The sequence below is a fragment of the Alosa sapidissima genome, chromosome 2 (genome assembly GCF_018492685.1).
Source record: "Alosa sapidissima isolate fAloSap1 chromosome 2, fAloSap1.pri, whole genome shotgun sequence".
Lineage (NCBI taxonomy): Eukaryota > Metazoa > Chordata > Actinopteri > Clupeiformes > Clupeidae > Alosa > Alosa sapidissima.
Window position 1 is genome coordinate 1236321 of NC_055958.1, and position 19561 is coordinate 1255881.

Consider the following 19561-nt stretch of genomic DNA (forward strand, 5'->3'; position numbering starts at 1 on the left):
TGTTACAAACAGTGCAGCGTGCAAGACTAGGCCTATCATTATTTTTTACTCTTATGAGACCAGGGTACACTTTGAAATGGGTCTTACATTTTCCTTTTTTGGGGGGCACTGACTCCATGACGCTCCTGTTCCTAGATACACTGAACTGATTAAGTTCGGGAGAAAAGAGATAAAAAGCCCGCCTACACTGAAAACTGATTGGTTGATTTAGCAAAACAGGCCAAGGATGCTCGCTGTCTTGGATGTGCTCAGGCACACACGCACCACCCCTCTCTCTCCCCCCTGTCACTCAGATTTGAAGTCTTGGTCTCGCGTGCACGCTCTTGATCGCTCGCTCTAGATTCCGGGAGATTTTATCTAATTTGCGGGCGTCAGGGAGCCGCTGTTAATATGCGGGAGACTCCCGGAACTTCCGGGAGATTTGGGATGTCTGGTGTGTGTGTGTGTGTGTGTGTGTTTTCCAAACCACTGCCTGAAGCACATGTTTACTACAAACAATGTGAGTGAAAACGACTGTCAGGAAGCTTACACTATAACAGTCGTTAAACAAACTCCAGTCCAAGGCACTAAACTACAGCTCAAAGCAGCATAACAAGACAACGGCCATTGATTTCTACAGGCCTTTTTTACAGAGACACACTAATTGAAGTGTGAAAGCCTTGCCAAGCTGTCATGGCAGATGATTTCTCACAAAGGGGAAGACTATTCCCCTTCTCATTCTCCTGTCTAAGGACAGATTGATTCTTGCGAAGTCGTCAGCGGAGCGGTGCTTCTCGTACTTCGAGACTGTTTTCCTCCATTTTCTCTTTGCTGTCTTGCCTAGTGTTTAAGAAGACAGTTGTCATCAACACCAATGTCAGTAGAATGGCCAAGTGTTATTATACAAAGCTCTTTTCAGCCATGGAAGAACGCATCTCTCTGCTCGAGAGCCAATCACCTCAGTGTTATCATGTTTCGCAAGAGAGCAAATGACAATACACCAATTGGCCTTTTCTCATTGATTAGGTCATTCTTCCCCACAACTGACAAAGATGCATTTTTGAGGAAGCGACATCACCTCTTTTTGGCAGAAATGTCTAATTTTAGCCTGGTTGTGATGGTGTAGATGTGACTAATGTCTAATTTTCGCCTGGCTGTGATGGTGTGGATGTGAGCTGAGTTTTTCCCAGCCTCCGTGCCATCGGATCCTGGCTCTTTGCATTCAGAAACCCTATCCTCCCTTCAAAAGCTGCTGACCAAAGGTATCCCACTCCTCTGTTGTTGCTCTGCGAACTGGGGTGAACTGAATCACAGCAGTCTCTTGTCAGAAAAGAGAGAGGGAGAAGCAGTGTGTGTGTGTGTGTGTGTGTGTACATTAGCAATAGAGAGAGAGAGAGAGAGAGAGAGAGACAGAGACAGAGACAGATGCTCCACATGAACTAATTTTGGTGGGACCCAAATACACACAGGTGCAACACACACACACACATACACACTGTCCCTTTTTCTATTCGGTCAGTTCTGTCCTCATTTCACCGAGGTGGCACGTGCCTCATTGTCGAATGGCCTTGTCTTGTCCCCCTGCGCTTTTCAGCACAAAGCCAAGTCAAAGGCGATCATCGTCACCGGTAAATGCACAGGACTCATTTGCACAACGCCTCATGGCCACAGCAGAGAGCCACAGCATTAATATTGCATTGCTGTCCATCTGATGAACAGGGCTAAGACCTCCCACCGGGGTCAATACCGAGTGGCCTCGTTAAGAATGCACAACTTAGCCTCATGCAGGGGAGATGGGAGGGAAAGGAGACAGTGAGGGGGGGGGGGGCAGATAGAAAGAGTCAGAGAGAAAGCTAGAGAGAAGGGGGGACAGAGAAAGAGATTTGTTTGCTCATCTCATTGGACATATGCTAGTCTTTTTTCTTAATCCTGTTTTTGTGTTGCATCCAAAAGGTAAATAAATAATTCATGGTCTCCCATACAGCAGCCCCTCTCCAGGGCAAGACAGGGAGGGAGCCCGCCAGGGTTATGGACCAGAAGGAACGACAGACTCTCTATCTCTCTATCTCTTTTGTTTTTCTTTCATTATTCTCTCCTCTCTTTCCTCAGTGTCTATTTAAATATCGCTGTCTCTTGCTACTTTTTCTTCTGTCTAGTCCCATCTTCAACTTTGCTTTTTTTATCGCTCTCAGTGTCTGTTTACTTATATCACAATTCCTGTTTCTGTCTCTCTCTCTCTCTCTCTCTCTCTCTCTCTCGCTCTCTCTCTCTCTCTCTCGCTCTCTGTTTCTGTCAAACACATTCTACCATGTGCTAACAAAGGACTTAGACAGGTCGACTCCAGGAGAAAAACACCCGTCCTCTCAGGTGAAATGTTATGTCTCTCCCCATTCTCCTCTGGCCATACTGTAATTATACATGCGAAGCCTGATTACGTATTGGTGGGCTCTGTCCAGTTCCGTCCATCCTACGGTTATATTGACAACCAGGAATGCCATTGGGGGTTGAATTGACTGCACAGACCTATTGTCGATATGTGTACCGTACTTATGGATTAGATTTGTGTATAATGACCACCTGCAGCTCACTATACTATGCTCCTGAGGGTCTTAAGATTGTGGTGGAGAAGACTGTCAATGTCAGCTACTCTGGGAAGACTTTACGGAGTTTATGAAGAATGGCAGTTCTTCCATAATGTAATTACATCATTAAGAACTGTCAGGCCAACTCCCTTAGAATTATTGAAAGTCCACAAATATGAAAAATTGCACCCCGAAATAGAATTCTTTATGCGCTGTATAATCTCATTTAAATTGCTTCAGTGAAATTGTTCAGCATTTGAAAATGTTTTGTCCAGGGAAGCAGCAACATTGGATTTTTTAATAATATGAATTGATGAAAGTTTGCTGCTTAATCCTTTTTTCAACTAATAGAAACTGAAGGTGGTACTAAAGGAGTTTCTTTGACATGTTTAAACTGAAATACATGTCAAAACATAGATTTACTGTAGATGAAAGAAGCTTTCTATGCATACACTTGCAATGAAAGGAAGAACTACGAACATCTACTGACAAGAGACAAAGCTATAGCCTGACGAGCCAGACCCACATTAAAATGTAAGGGTCTGGGCACTCACCGTTCGCAGTGCTCAGTCTGAGGGGCGGAATAATCGGTTGTCTTTCAAATTCTCTCTGCACGCAACAGGACAGCGCTGAGTCCCATGCGTTTCCCACCAGCGGAGCTAGCTGGCTAGTTCAAACTTTTGCCAACTTAATAAAAGCTTAACTCCTGTCACACTGTTTCCAACAGCAACATTATCTTATTTGTTTTCAAGTAGCAGGGAATTCAAGCCAAACCGTTGCAACTCTGCCATCAATCATTATGTTAAGCCCGCCTAACGACTATACACGATTTGATTGGCCTGATAGAAGTTTAATTTTTCGAGCTCACAAGCCAACGGAGAGTTGCTAGACTAGCCCTGGCAGCAAATGTAATGTAATGTAATTTGCTGCCGCTAGGGTGCAATTAGATTTCTAGGCTAACAAAGCTAAGTAAGGAAGACCATTTCAACTAGTTCAAGCTACACATCTAAAGGGGACCAAAGGCTTTGCTAAAAAGAAATGTCTTAACCCTTTAGGCGCCAGAGGTTTTTTTCCGAAACGATCAATTTTGACATCTTCATTTCAAAAGGCTATATCTTAAAAGTGATAAGAGATAGAGACTTTCTGTAAATTAGAGAAATATTAAGGATGACCCAAAGTTTATGTAGAGATGAAATGTTTATATCTAATTCGCATATTATGACGTCATATGGTGGCGGCCATCTTGGATTATAGAATTTTCATGAAAAGTCGCATGTTTGAATGATAAAATACACCACTTCTTCCCCCCCAAAATGTCCCTCACCTTCTGTATGCTATATTGCACAATACTGAATGCTCAGGTAAATAGTAAGTAGTGAACAAACTGTGTAAATCATTACTAATAAATGGCAGAAACAAACCAAATGCATGTAGCGGTAGACTGGCCTTTTGCTGTAGAGATTTTCCATTTACTACATACAGTAGGCACTCTGATTCCATGTATGGGGCACATATATATTATTCAGATGACACACATACACAAGTAGACAAGACCTGTTTAGTTCAAAAGCTCATTTGCCACGGCAAGGCACAGATCAGGAGTGAGATGACGAGACAAGACAAGAGACAATGTTAGTATTTCTTTTCTTTTTGTTGTTTTTGTTGATGTTTTTTTGTTTTTTTTCTTAGCTGACAAAGACACACACATCACAAGGACATGAACACACAAAAAGGAACACATAGTGTATGTCCTAAATGATCAGGGAAATAGATAGCAAATCAACAGTGTAAATCATTACTAATAAATGGCTGACATTTTTTTTTTTATGCAGCAGGCCTTTTGCTGTAGAGATAATGACTCCCTATCCCTATCCATACAGGGCCGGCATTCCCATCATCTTGTGATAGACTATGCATGACCTAATGTGTGTGTGTGGGAGAGGGAGAGGGAGAGAGCGTGTCACCACCTCCACCATGCGAGCAGCATGGCCAGATCTGCCTCGCGCGCGCCGAGTGGAGAGAATTTGCACAGCTCTGACTAGGCCTACTGTCATTCTCATTGCGACTCCCCACACTGCCACTACGTTCCCCCCTAACTGTCCTATGAGCACTTCGACCTCGTCTAACATACCCAGTGGCATTAGACAAAGGCTCCACCACGTTACCGTCGCCGCGATTGTGGAGAGGCACACGTTCAGAAGACAGAAGCTAGCGCTATGGATATTAGGCTACCTCCAGCCTCGTTCGCCACACCACTAACACCCTGCTAACTTCCCGATGAACACTCCGAACCCGTGAAACATTATTCCCACCAGTGACATTGGGCAAACGATTCAACGTTTGTGCTTGGTGTAAGCTAAACTATGGAGTAAACTCTCACTTTGTCCAGCTGCATCATTGCAAGGCAGGGACGCATCTGAAGCCTCACTAAACGAATCACCGTCATTGAACCAACTGAGAGCAGTGTCATTGAGTCCAGTGGTGAGGTGGAGCCGGTTTAAAAGAATGCCATGGTCGACAGTATCAAATGCAGCACAAAGGTCCAGGAGGATGAGGAGGGAGGGAGAGCCACCATCAGATGATATTAGTAGGTCGTTTGTGACTCTGACGAGGGCAGTCTCTGTGCTGTGGGTGGAGCGGAAACCGGACTGGAATTTTTCAAAGAGGTTATTATGTTTGAGGTCGTCCTGAAGGTGGGTGGCAACTGCTTTCTCAAGTACTTTCGATATGAAAGGGAGATTGGAGATGGGCCTGTAGTTGGATAGGACTTCCGGATCAAGAGTGGGTTTTTTGAGCAATGGTCTGATTATGGCATTTTTTAAGGCAGGGGGAACGTGACCAGTTTGGAGGGAATGGTTGATGACAGCGGTAATCAGGGGGGTTAGGACAGTGATATGGGTTTTCACCAGGGAGGTTGGGAGAGGGTCCAGGGGACAGGTGGAGGATTTCATCTCCCTGATGATGTTCTGCACCTCTTCTGATGAAACCTCAGGAAAGCAGTTTAGGCTGGGAGGACCAGAAAGGGCAGAGCGAATACGTGCCATTTTTGATGTGAAAAAGTGAATTTATTGCTCTTCTGTAGTGGCAGTAAGTGTGGGGGGAGGGGGTTACAGTGGAAAAAAGCTGCTTGGAATTTCCTGGACTGTTTCTGATGGCATCGGAGTAAAACTGTGACCTTGCATCTTTGAGGGACTGTGCATATTTTTGTCGTTGCTCCCGGTAAATTTGTTAGTGGACAGTGAGGCCAGAGGCTTTATAGCGCCGCTCAAGGACCCGCCCTGCTGCCTTCATCTTTCGAAGCCCATCTGTGAACCAGGGAGCTGAGCGGGTGAAGGTGACTGTTCTGGTTTTGACAGGGGCATGGAGGTCCAGGAGGCTGCTCAGATGGCTGTTGTAGTAGCCCACTGCTTCGTCGGCTGATAGAAGTGTGTGGAAAGATGTTGAAAGTCTGCTGCCAAGAGTTTTGGGTTTATGTTTTTTAGGTTTCTGAAACAGATATTCCGCTTAGGCTTGGAGAGGCTGGATGGGGATTGCAGATCCATAGAAATGGCCTTGTGATCAGACACACCTAGGTCATACACCTGCAGGTTGGTGAGAGGGGCAGAGTTTGTAATGACCAGGTCCAAGGTGTGTCCCCTGGTGTGCGTGGGGACATCAACAAGTTGTTTTAAATTAAAACAGTCCAGTAGTTGAAGAAACTCAGCTGCAAAAGGGGCGGAGGGGGCGTCAACATGGATGTTCATATCACCTAAAATTATAACATTGGCAGAGGATGTGCAGAAAGTTGTGAAAAGATTTGACATCTCAGTGATAAATGATGGGTTTAGTTTTAGTAGTAAATGAGGAGGAACAGCAGAGGAGAAGGGGACTTGATAATACAGGTAATGGTTGCAGAGATAGAGAGCTCCAGATCGCTACGATAGATAACTGACAGGCCGCCACCGCGTCCTGTGCTGCGAGCTTTCTGGAGGTAGCTATACAAGGATACAAGGAAGTTTATTGTCACATGCATATAGTTACTGGAAGTAAGAAATGCAGTGAAATTATGTCTGGTGTCAGCCTATTTGTGCATTTATGGGGGGGGGGGTGGTAAAAAGTGCAGTAGAAGAGGGGTTTAGTAGATTAAGTGGCAAGGGCTGCATACGAAAGGTGGGGGAGGATTGTCTCTCTGACACTGTGATCAGCAGCACCGGAGCGCCACTGTGCTCTCTCCAGTCCTGTTCACCCTGTACACATCTGACTTCTGCTACAACACCGAGTCATGCCGCATGCAGAAGTTTTCTGATGACTGCAATTGTGGGGTGCATCAGAGACGAGCAAGAGGAGGAGTACAGGAGCCTGGTGGAGGACTTTGTGCAGTGGTGCAAACTCAATCACCTTCAACTCAACACTTCAAAGACCAAGGAGATGGTGGTGGATTTCCGCAGGTCTAAGCCCACTCTGCTACCAGTCCACATTGATGGGGTCAATGTGGAGGTGGTTAGCACCTACAAGTATCTGGGTCTCCACCTGGACAATAAACTGGACTGGTCAGCCAACACTGATGCACTCTACAAGAAAGGGCAGAGCAGGCTGTACTTCCTGAGGAGGCTGCGGTCCTTCAATGTGTGCAGTAAGCTCCTCAGGATGTTCTACCAGTCTGTTGTTGTCAGCGTCCTCTTCTATGCAGTAGTATGCTGGGGAGGAAGCACAAGGAAGAAGGATGTGGGGCGAATTGACAGGCTGGTAAGGAAGGCTGGCTCTGTAGTGGGAGCTGAACTGGAGTGCATCACTTCACTATCTGACAAAAGGACCCTAAACAAACTGATCAACATCTTGGACAATGAGTGTCACCCACTCCACAGCACTATTGTTAAGCAGAAGAGCCTGATCAGCTGGAGACTTCGCTCACTGCCTTGCACAACTGACAGACTGAGAAAGTCATTTGTCCCCAGGGCCATTGAACTGTTCAATGCCTCACTTAAGGGAAGAGGAGAGATAGACTTCTCTGCATAGTCTGTCTGCCTCTTCACTGTCCACTAGCCACTTGTACCACTGTCTTTATGCCTCACTGTTTGCGTGCTATATTAGCACATTTGCATAACCCCCCCCCCTCCATGCCACAGCCGAACTGTGGCCACACTTATACATTTTCTTAAATAGTTAAATATATAGATATATAGACTTTACTTTATTTCTGCATTGTTGCACTGTTGACTTACTCATTTGCACTATCACCATGACCACTATCACCATTGCACTACCACCATGACACTCATTCACACAGAGCACCTTAGAGCACCTTACCATACCTTACTATGCACAGAGAATCACAGGCTCAGTCCCTGCCTCAGTCATTGCAAGCGCCTCTGATTTATTAATCACCACTATGTGGATACTGTTTTTAGAATTGATTTAGATTAAGTGTTAGTTAGTATAATTTGTATTTTTGTAATTTGTATTTTAGTATATTTTTATATATTGTATTAAGTGTTAGTATAATTTGTATTTTAGTATATTTAGCATATTCTTTATCTTCTACTGTCCTTACTGCTTAGTTGTGTTTTTATATTATATACTTTAATTACTCTTTCTGCTGTTAAAGAATGTGTTTGTGTTGTATGTATGCTGCTGACACCTTGAATTTCCCCTGGGCATCAATAAAGTATCTATCTATCAATATATCTATCGATTGGGATTGGGAGGGGGGGGGCATCAACAAGGAGCACCCAAGAGCAACAGGGGCAAGGAAAAACTCCCTTACCAAGGAAGAAACCTTGGGCAGATCCACGGCTCAAGGGGCTAACCCAACTGCCAGGGGTCTTGGTGTGTGTGTTGGGGGGGATGACAAGGGAGATGGGATAGTGTGCTGTGTATGTGGGGAGAGGGCAGTGTGCAATATGTGTGTTGAGGAGCTTCCTCATGAGACAATGTGCTGTGTATTGGGGGGGGGGGGGCAGTGTGCTGTAAGTATGTTGGGGATGTGTGTTGGAGAAGCTTCCTGATGAAATAATGTGCTGTATATGTACAGTAGGGGAGAGGGGGGGCAGTGTACTGCAAGTATGGTGAAGGGACTTACTATTGCAAGCAGAGTACTGTATGTATGATGTTTGTGAGTGATGACAGTGAAGATGTGTGTGTGGGCGGGAGGGGAGAGGAGTGGAGCAGTGACTGTGTGTGTGTGTGCAGTGTGTGTGTGGGTAGGTGTGTGTGGGTAGGTGGGGGCAGTGTGCTGTAAGTATGTAGAGGATGTGTGTTGGAGAAGATCCTAAAGACAATGTGCTGTGTATGTAGGGGGGGGGGGAGGGCAGTGTGCAGCAAGTATGTAGAGGAGGCTTACTGTAGCAAGCAGTGTGCTGTATGTATGTGTGGTGATGACAGTGATGATGTAAGTGTGTGTGTTTTTTTTGTGTGTGTGTTGGGGATGGGGGGGGGGCAGAAAGGCTAGGCAATCAAGGACATGGGTAGATAGATTATTATTTTTGATATAGATTATCAAAAATAATAAATAAAAAGTTCTATGGAGATGTGCAAAAGTTGGAGAAAGTCAGATGTGTGTGTGTGTGTGTGTGTGTGTGTTTTGACGTGTGATGAAATAAGAAAATAAATAAAAGGTCTGTAGCATAGGGAGAGGGATGTAAAAGTGCTAAAAGTCATGTAGGTGTGTGTGTGGGGGGGGGGAGGGGTCATGAGTGTTGAGGAGTGAATGAGTGCAAAGTCAGTATAGTGTGAGTTCAGAGTTCGAATGGCCTGGGGATAAAAACTTCTCCTGAGTCTCTCAGTTCTGGCTTTGTGACTACATAGGCGTGTTCTTGATTTCAGCGGTAGGAGTAATCCATTGTTAGGATGAGAAGAGTCCTTCAGGATCTTTTGGGCTCTTAGGAGTACTCTTCTGGAATAGATATCTTGTAGAGCAGGGAGTTGAGTTCTTATAGTACGTTCAGCTGAGCGCACTACTCTCTGCAGAGTACTACAATCTCTAACTGTGGAGTTCCCATACCAGGTGATGATGCTACCAGTTAGAACACTCTCAACCGCTGAAGTGTAGAAGGCCTTCATGATGGATGTAGAAACTTTGAATTTCCTTAGCTGACGAAGGAAGTAGAGTCGTTGTCTGGACTTCTTCAGAACATATTGAGTGTTAACAGTCCATGTTAAGTCTTCAGTAATGTGGACACCAAGGTATTTAAAACTTGTGACTCTCTCTACAGGTTGCCCGCTGATCATTAGTGGGGTGTAACTGTAGTTCTGCTGCTATATCCTTGGGGACAGCTCTCATTTAAAGAGGAAAACGTATTTGGTGGATGCCAGGTCTCTGTAATGCACATATAGTCCAGACGTTTATCCAGGATATGGTCATGAATGAGGCAGGATTTGTTTGTAATAGACTGTGCATTTAAGAGTTCAATTTTGCTACTTGATGATGCAACAAGTCTTTGCACTAGCCGTAGCAGACTGAAGTCCACTCCACGTTTCCCATTCAACTCACTGAGAGGTGTTGCTATGGATTACGTCCAAACTACTTATCCGTTAGGAGACAGCGCTCTGATGACGTATGCGTGGAGCGACTTTCTGCGGGAACTTCTATGGATGTAGCATGGGCGGCGAAGAAGTCCAAGTTGTTTAATCACTGCAGTGCATGGTGGAGTGAAAGAACTGTTGAGATTCATCAGCTGGTTGACGGTGTAACATAGTGGTGGTGCCGGCGGCAGTGCGGAAGAAGTTGGTTGTTTTTAGCCGCGTAGCCAGAATGCTAGCTACAAGGACTTCCAACTCTGCGGCGGCGGCGATGGGTGGTTTCAGACTTCCAAGATGCACTTCACGATGGCAGGGACAAGCTGAGTCCAGGTTGTCCAGTGTCCACTTTTCCAACTGAGGTAGCAGCGGCGATGACCTATTCCAGGGAGTCTCCGAGCAGGTGTTTTGCTAGCAGCAACAGGTAGGCCACCGCTAGACTCGAAAGCTACCTGATACTATCCAGAAAGGTCCACTGTTTATAGGAAAAGGTTATAAAAAGTTAGCTTAAACAAACTTGACATTATTTTGGCTGGCTGACTGAAGAAGCGGCGAACACACAGCGCCAGCGTCCTCTCCTCTTCAGTCTCCTGCCGGAGTTGCAGCATCGGCGTCACTCCGCTTGCAAGATGCGTTTGGTCAAGCTAGGAGCCAAGTCGCCGGTCACGCAGATTGGCTTCCCCAGCGCCTTCTCGGGCATCCAATCGCTCGCCTGTTTCTAATAACAGCGATAGCCGCCGCACGACCCGAAGAAGGAGAGCTACTCCGCGGACCATATCTTTGATTAGAGCAGAGTTGGATGTAGGATCGATTGCCCTCGTTTCGCAAGGAAAGCAGACCTACGTCGCCTTCTCCATCAATCAGTTTCTCTTTCCACTCCTACTCTAGCAGATCAACGGAGCACCAGCGCCGCAGTGCGGAGCTCCGTTCCTCCGGCGTCTCCCCCTCTGTTCATGCAACACGTTTTTCAACTCCGCAACTTATGGCAGCCCGCGTGCAGCCCTCTACCTTGTCTTCCGCTACTGCGGCCTCTTTCTCTATTCCTAAACAGCTTTCCCCCTGCTCACTCAACTCAGCAAGTTATGGCAGCCCGCGTGCAGCCCTCTACCTTGCCTTGCTACTGTGGCCTCTTTCTCTTTCCAGCTAATCAACCCTCCCCACTTTTCTCTTTGCCTACCCAGGGTGCTGCGCAACATCCTCCCCCTTCCCCCCTAGCAACCTCCTCCCCCTTCCCCTTTTCCCATCCTCTCCCGTCGGCGTGAACCGTGTTCGAGCCCGCGTTTTTTCCCCAGCCAGGGACCGCGAGGCAGCTGATACCCAGGAGCTGTTTCTCTGTCTCTTATTGCCAAGAGGGCAAGGAAGGAATTTTTCTCCTTTAAATGTCTGGGAGTTTTTCACCTTCCTCTGTGTTCAGAGAGTGCCAGCATATTAAAGCCCTTCCCTAGCTGACCAAGGGAGCACCTGCACCTGCATGTAGCTCTGCTCTGCTCTTCGGAATCCTCTCTAGTGTTGCTGCTCATCACTTCTCCTGCCGTTATAGCTACCGCAGTTAGCTACAGCAGCCTATTTTACTACTAAACATTGGGGTGCATTAGATTAGAGAGTTAAACTTAGCTACCGCGTGTTTAGGCCTACTCTCTCCTGCAGCCCTCTATACAATTTGGCTAATTATTTTTTCCATCGCATGGAAAGATCCCCCTCCAGACTACGGACGCTCCGTTACTCTTCTGGTTTCAAACGCAGCTCAACGCTGTTCTAACGCAAATCAGAATCCCAACAGGCCGTTACTCATTATTTTATGGTGCAGCCACCAACGCGGCAAATAACAGCCTGTCCGATCAAGCGCTCAGAACTCTCGGCCCGTGGTCCTCCGACGCCTATCACTCTTATATCAGATCAAGTCTCTCTGATCTGAGGGAATTAGCGCACCTCGCGCTCTCCTGTTGAATTTGTTCGCGTGGTCCTGCCTATGGCGGAATCCTGCACTACTCCTGCCTGCGCAGTTGACTCCTGCACGATCCTGCAAATCACTTCAGGACCCTGGCCAGAGACTTCGCCAAACATGCTTTTCTATTATGCTATTATATCTGCTTGCTAATTACGGAATGTGAACTAGTGAATGGTTATTTTGGAAAATAATCATTTTTGGCAGCTCATTGAAAACCTTGATAAAGGCAGAGGAAACCAAATAATCAGTTTTGCAAAACAAGGGCCAAATGAAGTGATACTTAGTTTTTGGCTGAAGACTTTGAGCACCACCCTTTAATACTGAACATTTAAAGAATAAGGGAGCTTATTGCAGTCATATCACAGGTTATGCTAATGATTTTTATGGTTATTTATTATTAGACATTGGGCAGTGTGTTCCAACAATCCTTGATATGAGGCTTGCGTGAGATGAAAGGAACCAGCACAATAGGGTGACAACACATCCTTGTGGTCCAGGCGCAGTCCCTGTTATCAATGGCCTACACCTGGTCAAAATACATGAAAACCAGAACTGTCCCTCCTTTTTATAGATAAAAACAATAGATATATTAATTATATTGACCGCCGAACTGGGTTCTATCTCAGAAATCTGGTGCAGAGAGATAACAGAAGAGACATAAATAGAGACGCGCAATCTCCATCTTCTGCGAGCGTCCCATATGCACTGAGACCGCCCGTCCATCTCTGCCAAGACATAAATCTAATTACCTCCTCCTCTCCATCATGCTACATTTACATACAATCAGTGTGGCTTAGCGCGGCGATCTGAAACGCATGGCAATAGCTCCAAATTACACGTCGCACCGGGTTGATTTGTAAACAAGCTGAGTTACGGGGGCCGAGCGCTGAAGATTGACCTGCCGTTGGCAGAGTGACGCGACTATAAGAGTGAGCTGTCAGCAGGTTCTTCTGTCTTCGTTTGCCTGATGCCTGCAGAGCATTAGCATCGGTAAGGAAGTATTAGTTCATCGATCAGTTCATCTGATCCAGTAAGACTCTCTGGCTCTGCATCATTTATGACGCGTTGACAAACACTGGATTGAAATTTTGAACTTGGCTATCAACAAGAAATGTGTAATTTAGTCCTAATAGTATGTGACCAGACTTTCTGGGAAACATTCTAAACAGTTTTTGTTTCAGTGGAAGCAATATTTTAGAGAGCATGGACAGTCATTTTAGAATTGTATTCCCAGTAGATTTTTTCTATTGCAGTCTCATCTCTCTCTTTGTCTAATCCCCTCCATCTCTATTTCTCTCTTTCTCTCTCTGTCTCTCTTCTCTCTCTCTCTCTCTCTCTCTCTCTCTCTCACACACACACACACACAGAGAGGGAGAGAGAGACGGTGCCTGAAGGGAGGGTGGCAACTGATTTAACTTTACATTAGCCGAAGGGGACCACAAATTGGTAAATTTTTCTGCAGATCTATTATTCATTAGAGGGACTTTTTTATGCATATGTATTAATATGAGATGACTGTCTGAAGAAGTGCATCTCTGTCCCAGCTTCTTATTCATTAATCTACTAGCACCTTACGGAAGCCTCAAGCTACTGCTTACACTATTGCTAGCTTGTTCAGTCAACCTCACACACACACACACACACACACACACACACACCTTACATTCACACCTCCCACACACACTCTTTCTCTCTCTCTCTCTCTCTCTCTCTCTCTCACTCTGTCTCTGTCCCTTTCAATGTGGCTATCTGAGCGGAGAGCTCTTTCTCTCACCGAGTCTGTTCATATGCCGGCACCACTTCTCTCTCTCTTGGTTTATTTCACCAGCTCAGATGCTGTCATTCCTACTCTCTTTCTGTTATAGAGTAGAACATCTCTCTATCTGTCTGTCTCTCCACCCCTTTGATCTCTTTTCCTCAAATACAGCTTTTACACAAAAACCTCAAAGAAATGGCCACTCTCTCTCTCTCTCTCCCTCCCTCTCTCTCTCTCTGTCTATTTTCTTTCTGTCTTCTACACACTTTTTTCCCCTCCAAGCCCTTCCTTGTTACATAACCATCATCCTCAATCACTTATGGCACATGGCACCGATTTCTGATTGCACCATTTAGCTGCAGCAGTTATGAGAAGTCAAATTACCCCCTAGAATCAAGGCTGCCATCTTGGTAATCAGGCAGAACTTCTATAACTCTTTTATTCCATCAAGTGTACTGTTCCGTCTGTCACACTGACAAGAGACAGGGCCCAAAGAGACTGTTCTGGTATATAAAGGCCCAGTAAACCAATGGACTAACATGTACTCTGTCCGGCCCACTGGTGCCTTGTCACACTGTCCATCCATTGCGGCTAATAATTAATGTCAGTCATTGACTGAAAGCCTCAAGGTGTGGGTGCAGTAAGACATTTGTCACTCTGACAACCTGTGTCTTAGAAAAGAAGTAGAACTGAATGAAAGGACATGTTGTTGTTGTTGTTGTTGTTGTTGGTGTTGGTGCTCTAACTTCATATTTCCTTTTTTGCCAAAAAGCTTTCTCTCTGCCTCTAAACTTGGCAGGCGTTTCTTTTTTATGCTTTATGCTTTTTATGCAGTCTCTCTCTCTCTCTTTCTCTGTCTCTCTCTCTCTTTTTTTCTCTCTCTCTCCATTCTCCTCCATTCTCTTTTCTCTTCTTCTTTTCTCTTCTTTATTCAGACATGTGAGTGAGTCCCTTTTGTCTTGCACTCTCAAGTGGGTATTTTGTTTTGGAGAGTCCCTCTGGAACCCAGTGCATAATCAGCGGTTAGAATATGCCGGCTGCTGCTTAACTCCCTCCACCTTCAGCACCACCACCCCTCATCCACCCACCCCACCCCTCATCCACCCCTCATCCACCCACTCCACCCACCCCACCCCACTCCACCTCACCCTCTCGGCCCCTTTCAGGTGAACCACCGCTTGCCTGGTCAGCTTTGAGAGCTGGAAATTGAGGCAAAGGGGTTTGCATGACTCATATTAAGACTTTTCTGGATGGAGTTTTTTTTTCATTTTTATTTTTTTTTTAATACAGCCACTTCCTATTCACACCACAATCTTGCTGAAATGCGATGAACTGATTTTTGCACAGGAAGTAGGATAATAATAGTGTATTTTAATCAGAGGCGGACAGAGTACACAGTTTCATTACTTGAGTAAAAGTACTGCCTATCAAATGTACTTGAGTAAAGTCATGAGTACTCCCCAAAAATGATACTCGAGTAAAGTACAGATCCCTCAAAATTTTACTCAAGTACAAGTAAAAGTACAACAGTCAGATGTCTACTTAAGTAAAAGTACTGAAGTACATGTTTTTAAAAGTACTTGAGTATCAAGAGTACAAGAGTAGCCTACATTTTCTAAATATTGCATTACTACTGCCACAGTGCTTACATTTATGTACAGAAACGTCCGACATGGAGTTATGAAAAATGTTAATGTTTATACCTTGGAGAATGTCAAATGAATTGGAAGTAAAATCAAGTCATTTTCATCTTTTTACCATGTTGCCAGGGATGGGCAGTATTTCTAATACATGTATATAAAATACGTATTTCAAATATAAAATACTATTTTGTAATTGAAACACTTGAAGCGAAAACTATCATTAACTTGTTCAGAAAATTGAAATAGTCTGGTGAGGTGAGGCCACAGGTTGGCACATTCCCGGGATGGACCTGATGCGTCTTCATCCATTGTTTCGTCCATGGTTTCGTCTCTTATCTAAATCTGACCATGGAGTTGACTTTGGCGGAAAGCTGAAGGTGATTGCTGATAGGCTGTCCCAATCAGTGGCGCCTGCACAATACAATCACGTTTGAGAGGGAAACAACAAATTGAGGGTTTCCGAGATTTTTCTTTTTTCCTTTTTTTTAGAAGTAGTAACGGGTACTCACGGTTATGGATAGAAATGTAGTGGAGTAAAGAGTACAATATTTGCCTATCAAATGGACTTGAGTAAAGTCATGAGTACTCCCCAAAAATGATACTCGAGTAAAGTACAGATCCCTCAAAATTGTACCCAAGTACTGTACTCAAGTAAATGTACTCCGTTACTGTCCGGCTCTGATTTGAATAAAGTTCAGGATCATCGTGCCCCTTTTCATTGCTTTTATCAACACCATCATTCAATATTATTGTTTGGCTGTCCATTGCTATTAATGTTGAGGAAAAGGAGCTGTAAGTAAGGACTGCAGTGCTATGGGTTCACCTTGAAGAGTCATATTGTATTGTGCTGAAATAGCATACTGATAATGGCAGTGCCTACACAATACCCGTAATACTTAATGTGGTGCTTGTGTTCAAATAGCAGTCAATAAATTGATGCATCAAGGATGAACAGATAGACGGTGAGTTTTGAGTACGCTGCCTCCAGGGGACATTTACATAGTGTATTTGAGACACACACACACACACACACACACACACACGCAGGTGCCCTATCTCATAAGATTCCATCATAGAATTTTGACATAGAAGAGGGAGTGGGGGATCCGTGAGCGCTGAGCGAGCAGGTAGGCCTACGAGTAGTGAGTTGGCGTCTATGGAAAAAGATGGATACAGCAAAAAAGCTGTCAGTGGCTAAAAATAGAAAAAGACAGAGGGAAAAGGAGATGGCATGTCAAGGGATGCAACAGCAGTTAAATAAGTGGATGGTGAAAAGCAACAGGTAGGAATTAAAGTGTGACGTGTGTGTTTGGAGGCTTGCAAATATTCACGTTAACACACTAGCGTTTCCTAAGCATATACCGATTGAAACATAGCTTATTCCATTCAGATAGCTAGGTGGCTACCATGCTCATACTGCACGTTTAATGGCAAACAAAAATGTCACGCTAGCAACAACTCATTACATGTTTCCATATCCCAACAATGAAGACTCCTTGTAATAACTTACTATTGTGTTGTCAATGGGCTCCAAACAAACAAGGCTAGAGTTGGATCAGCCTTATCCTTTGTGAGTAACAGCTGGCAAAAGGATGTTATGAGAACCGTTTAGACTCTCTTAAAGTGACAATGCACCATTTATCAATACTTCATCAAGTTAAACATCAAATTGGCAGCATTTCTTAAAAAAAATACATATATAAAATAAACAATACACACTAATAGTGTAAATTATTGGCCTTTTGTTTACTTGTTGCTTAGTTGTGCCTAGTTTGTGTGTGTTTTTTTTTTTTTGGGGGGGGGGGGCGCCAATATTGTTGTTGCATACCCTTCAAAAAATGGGTAGCTGTGCCCCTGGCTGCAGTAAGAGCCTGCTGTGCACACTGTGCCCTGATAGAGGCTCTGTCGACCTCAGATGGACACATGGACAGAGGAGGGAGACTGGGAAAGACGAGGAGGATGAGGATGAAGCAGAAGGGTGATGAAGAGAATAGAGATCTTGAATTTCCCCTTGTTGATCAATAAAGTATCTATCTCTCTATCTATCTATCTCACTAGAACAGCCTCTGTGCTTCAATGATGAGCTCTCCACTTCTGCCACCCCCCCTCACCATCTTTTTATCCCTCTCTCCCTCCCTCCACTGAAGATTCAAGACTTGATTTGTCATTTGCTCTGGCAAAGGTGTATTAGAGGTTAAGGATTTTAGAATTCTTGTGCGAAGTTTCAGGCTAAAGGAATAATATTAATAAAGATAGGCGAGGCAATGAATTTAGAGTGCACAATAGACTTTACTCATTTGTGATCCAAGTCATCAGACCCGATCCCACTAGAAATTGGCATTAAGACAGGGTGCCCTTGAAGTGCAGTAAACTTTATACTGGCCATCAACAACTGGCTGAAGTGGTTAGAGTAGTGCGCGCCTGAAGGAGTGTGATCACCACCTCCAGTCCAAGGGTACGCAGATGATGTGCAAAATTGCGTTCAGAGATGAGCGCATAATTCATAAGATGCTTAACCGTACAGAGACATTTTTACAGTGGTCGAAACTGGAGGTGAAGCAGGCGAAATGTGCTGTCTTTTATGAAAAGACGCAGCGGAGGAAACCGCTGGTACACATCAAAAACAGACAAATCGCCTACATTTAACAATGGGTCATTTCCACGTCAATTCAACCAGGGCCCACACACTTAGGTCTCAAAAAATTCTGAAAAAATTACCAGGTGTACCTATGTTACCCAGGAGACACACTGTAAAATTACTCTTATGTAAGATCAATACTTTCCAAGATACAGCCAGTTTAACAGGGGGAGGGGTTGTTGATTTTGTTCGGCCTCTTTTTTTGTCAAAGTTCACAAGCCCACAGCGCAATAACTAAACCATGTAGGAGGCTCAAATTTTGAATTCTGGTACATAAATAGGAATAGTATGTAGCCACGACGGTCTGGATGATCCTGCATGGTCATAGTTGTCCCTCAAAGTTCATACAAATTTTATTGGAGTTTTTGGCTGGGCTCTGTTTAGGCCTTCAGAAGACATATTTGTACTCAACATAGGCTCTTGATTTATTTTCCTTACTGAGATAAGTAGAAACACTCTCACAAAAAGCAATGAACAGAAAATAAATCCCTTCAGGGTCTGAACAGCTGACCTCACAAGTCTGAAAAATCATTTTGGTTATCATTTTCAGAGCACCCAAACACCTTGTGGGGATATACAAATATTTGATATGTTTTTCTTGATTCTCCATGATCCCTTCTTTTTAAAAACACCAATTTGACTTGTCTTATGCAAATCTTTCTTTTTTATTTTCCACCCTGAACATGGGCAAAATCAATATGTTTTATATAGAGTCACCACACTGCCACCTGTGGTTGTATAGAGTACCCGCCGACCGAAGCAGTTTCAGTTTCCATCCTGCATCCCCAGCACAGAGGGAGGCTAACGAAACGCTAGAGATTGTTGCAAACGTGTGTATAATGGCAGAGCCGGCGAAGAAGCAGCGAAAACCCTTGACGGAAGATGCAAAGAAAAGGAAAAGTGCTTCAGACCGAGCGAGGGGGAGTTTCGTAGAGAAAAGCATCAGGCTTGCCTGGTGTCCTTTCTCTGCCATCGGATTGGAACACATCTGAAGTGGGCCAGACTGGACAGCGTAACAGTTGAACTGCACAACATCACTACCGTTCCGCAACCTACAAGCTGAGCGACATGCCGTGCGAGTTGTCAACAACAGGTGTGAGGGCAGCCATCTCTAAAATAAAACGCTCACACAGCGCACAACACTGGACAAGCCTCAGGCTGCAGGGAACTCTTGGCGAGGATATTCTCATGTTTACCACCAAAGTGGCCCTTCAAGTCCTCCCAACATGATCAAACCTGGCTACGTGGTACCCATCCAACCACAAACCAAACTGCATTCTTCACCCCACTAACCATGACAACGAGACCACACGTGTCCTGAATGGATGCAGTTTTTATAAAGGACTTTACATAGCAAGGCATGATAGACTGGTGCACCAAAGAAGAGCAGGAGGGAATGACAAAAATATACAAATTCCACACTGTACAAATGGACTGGTTGATGAAAACAGTGTGTAATGTCCCAAACACCCCAGATATCACCATTATAGATGGAAACAGTAAGAATGTGACTAAATGAAA

The 19561-nt window shown here is 44.7% G+C and overlaps 1 long non-coding RNA gene across 1 annotated transcript; it reads right to left on the reverse strand.

Annotated features, from left to right (window-relative positions):
* Positions 1 to 203: 203 nt before the first annotated feature.
* LOC121694606 lies at positions 204 to 16830 on the reverse strand. The gene is made up of 4 exons (XR_006025838.1): positions 16820 to 16830; positions 6763 to 6766; positions 2031 to 2037; positions 204 to 282 (listed from the first exon to the last, which is right to left on the reverse strand). It is a non-coding gene; the product is annotated as an uncharacterized LOC121694606 (long non-coding RNA).
* Between the last annotated feature and the right edge of the window lie 2731 nt (positions 16831 to 19561).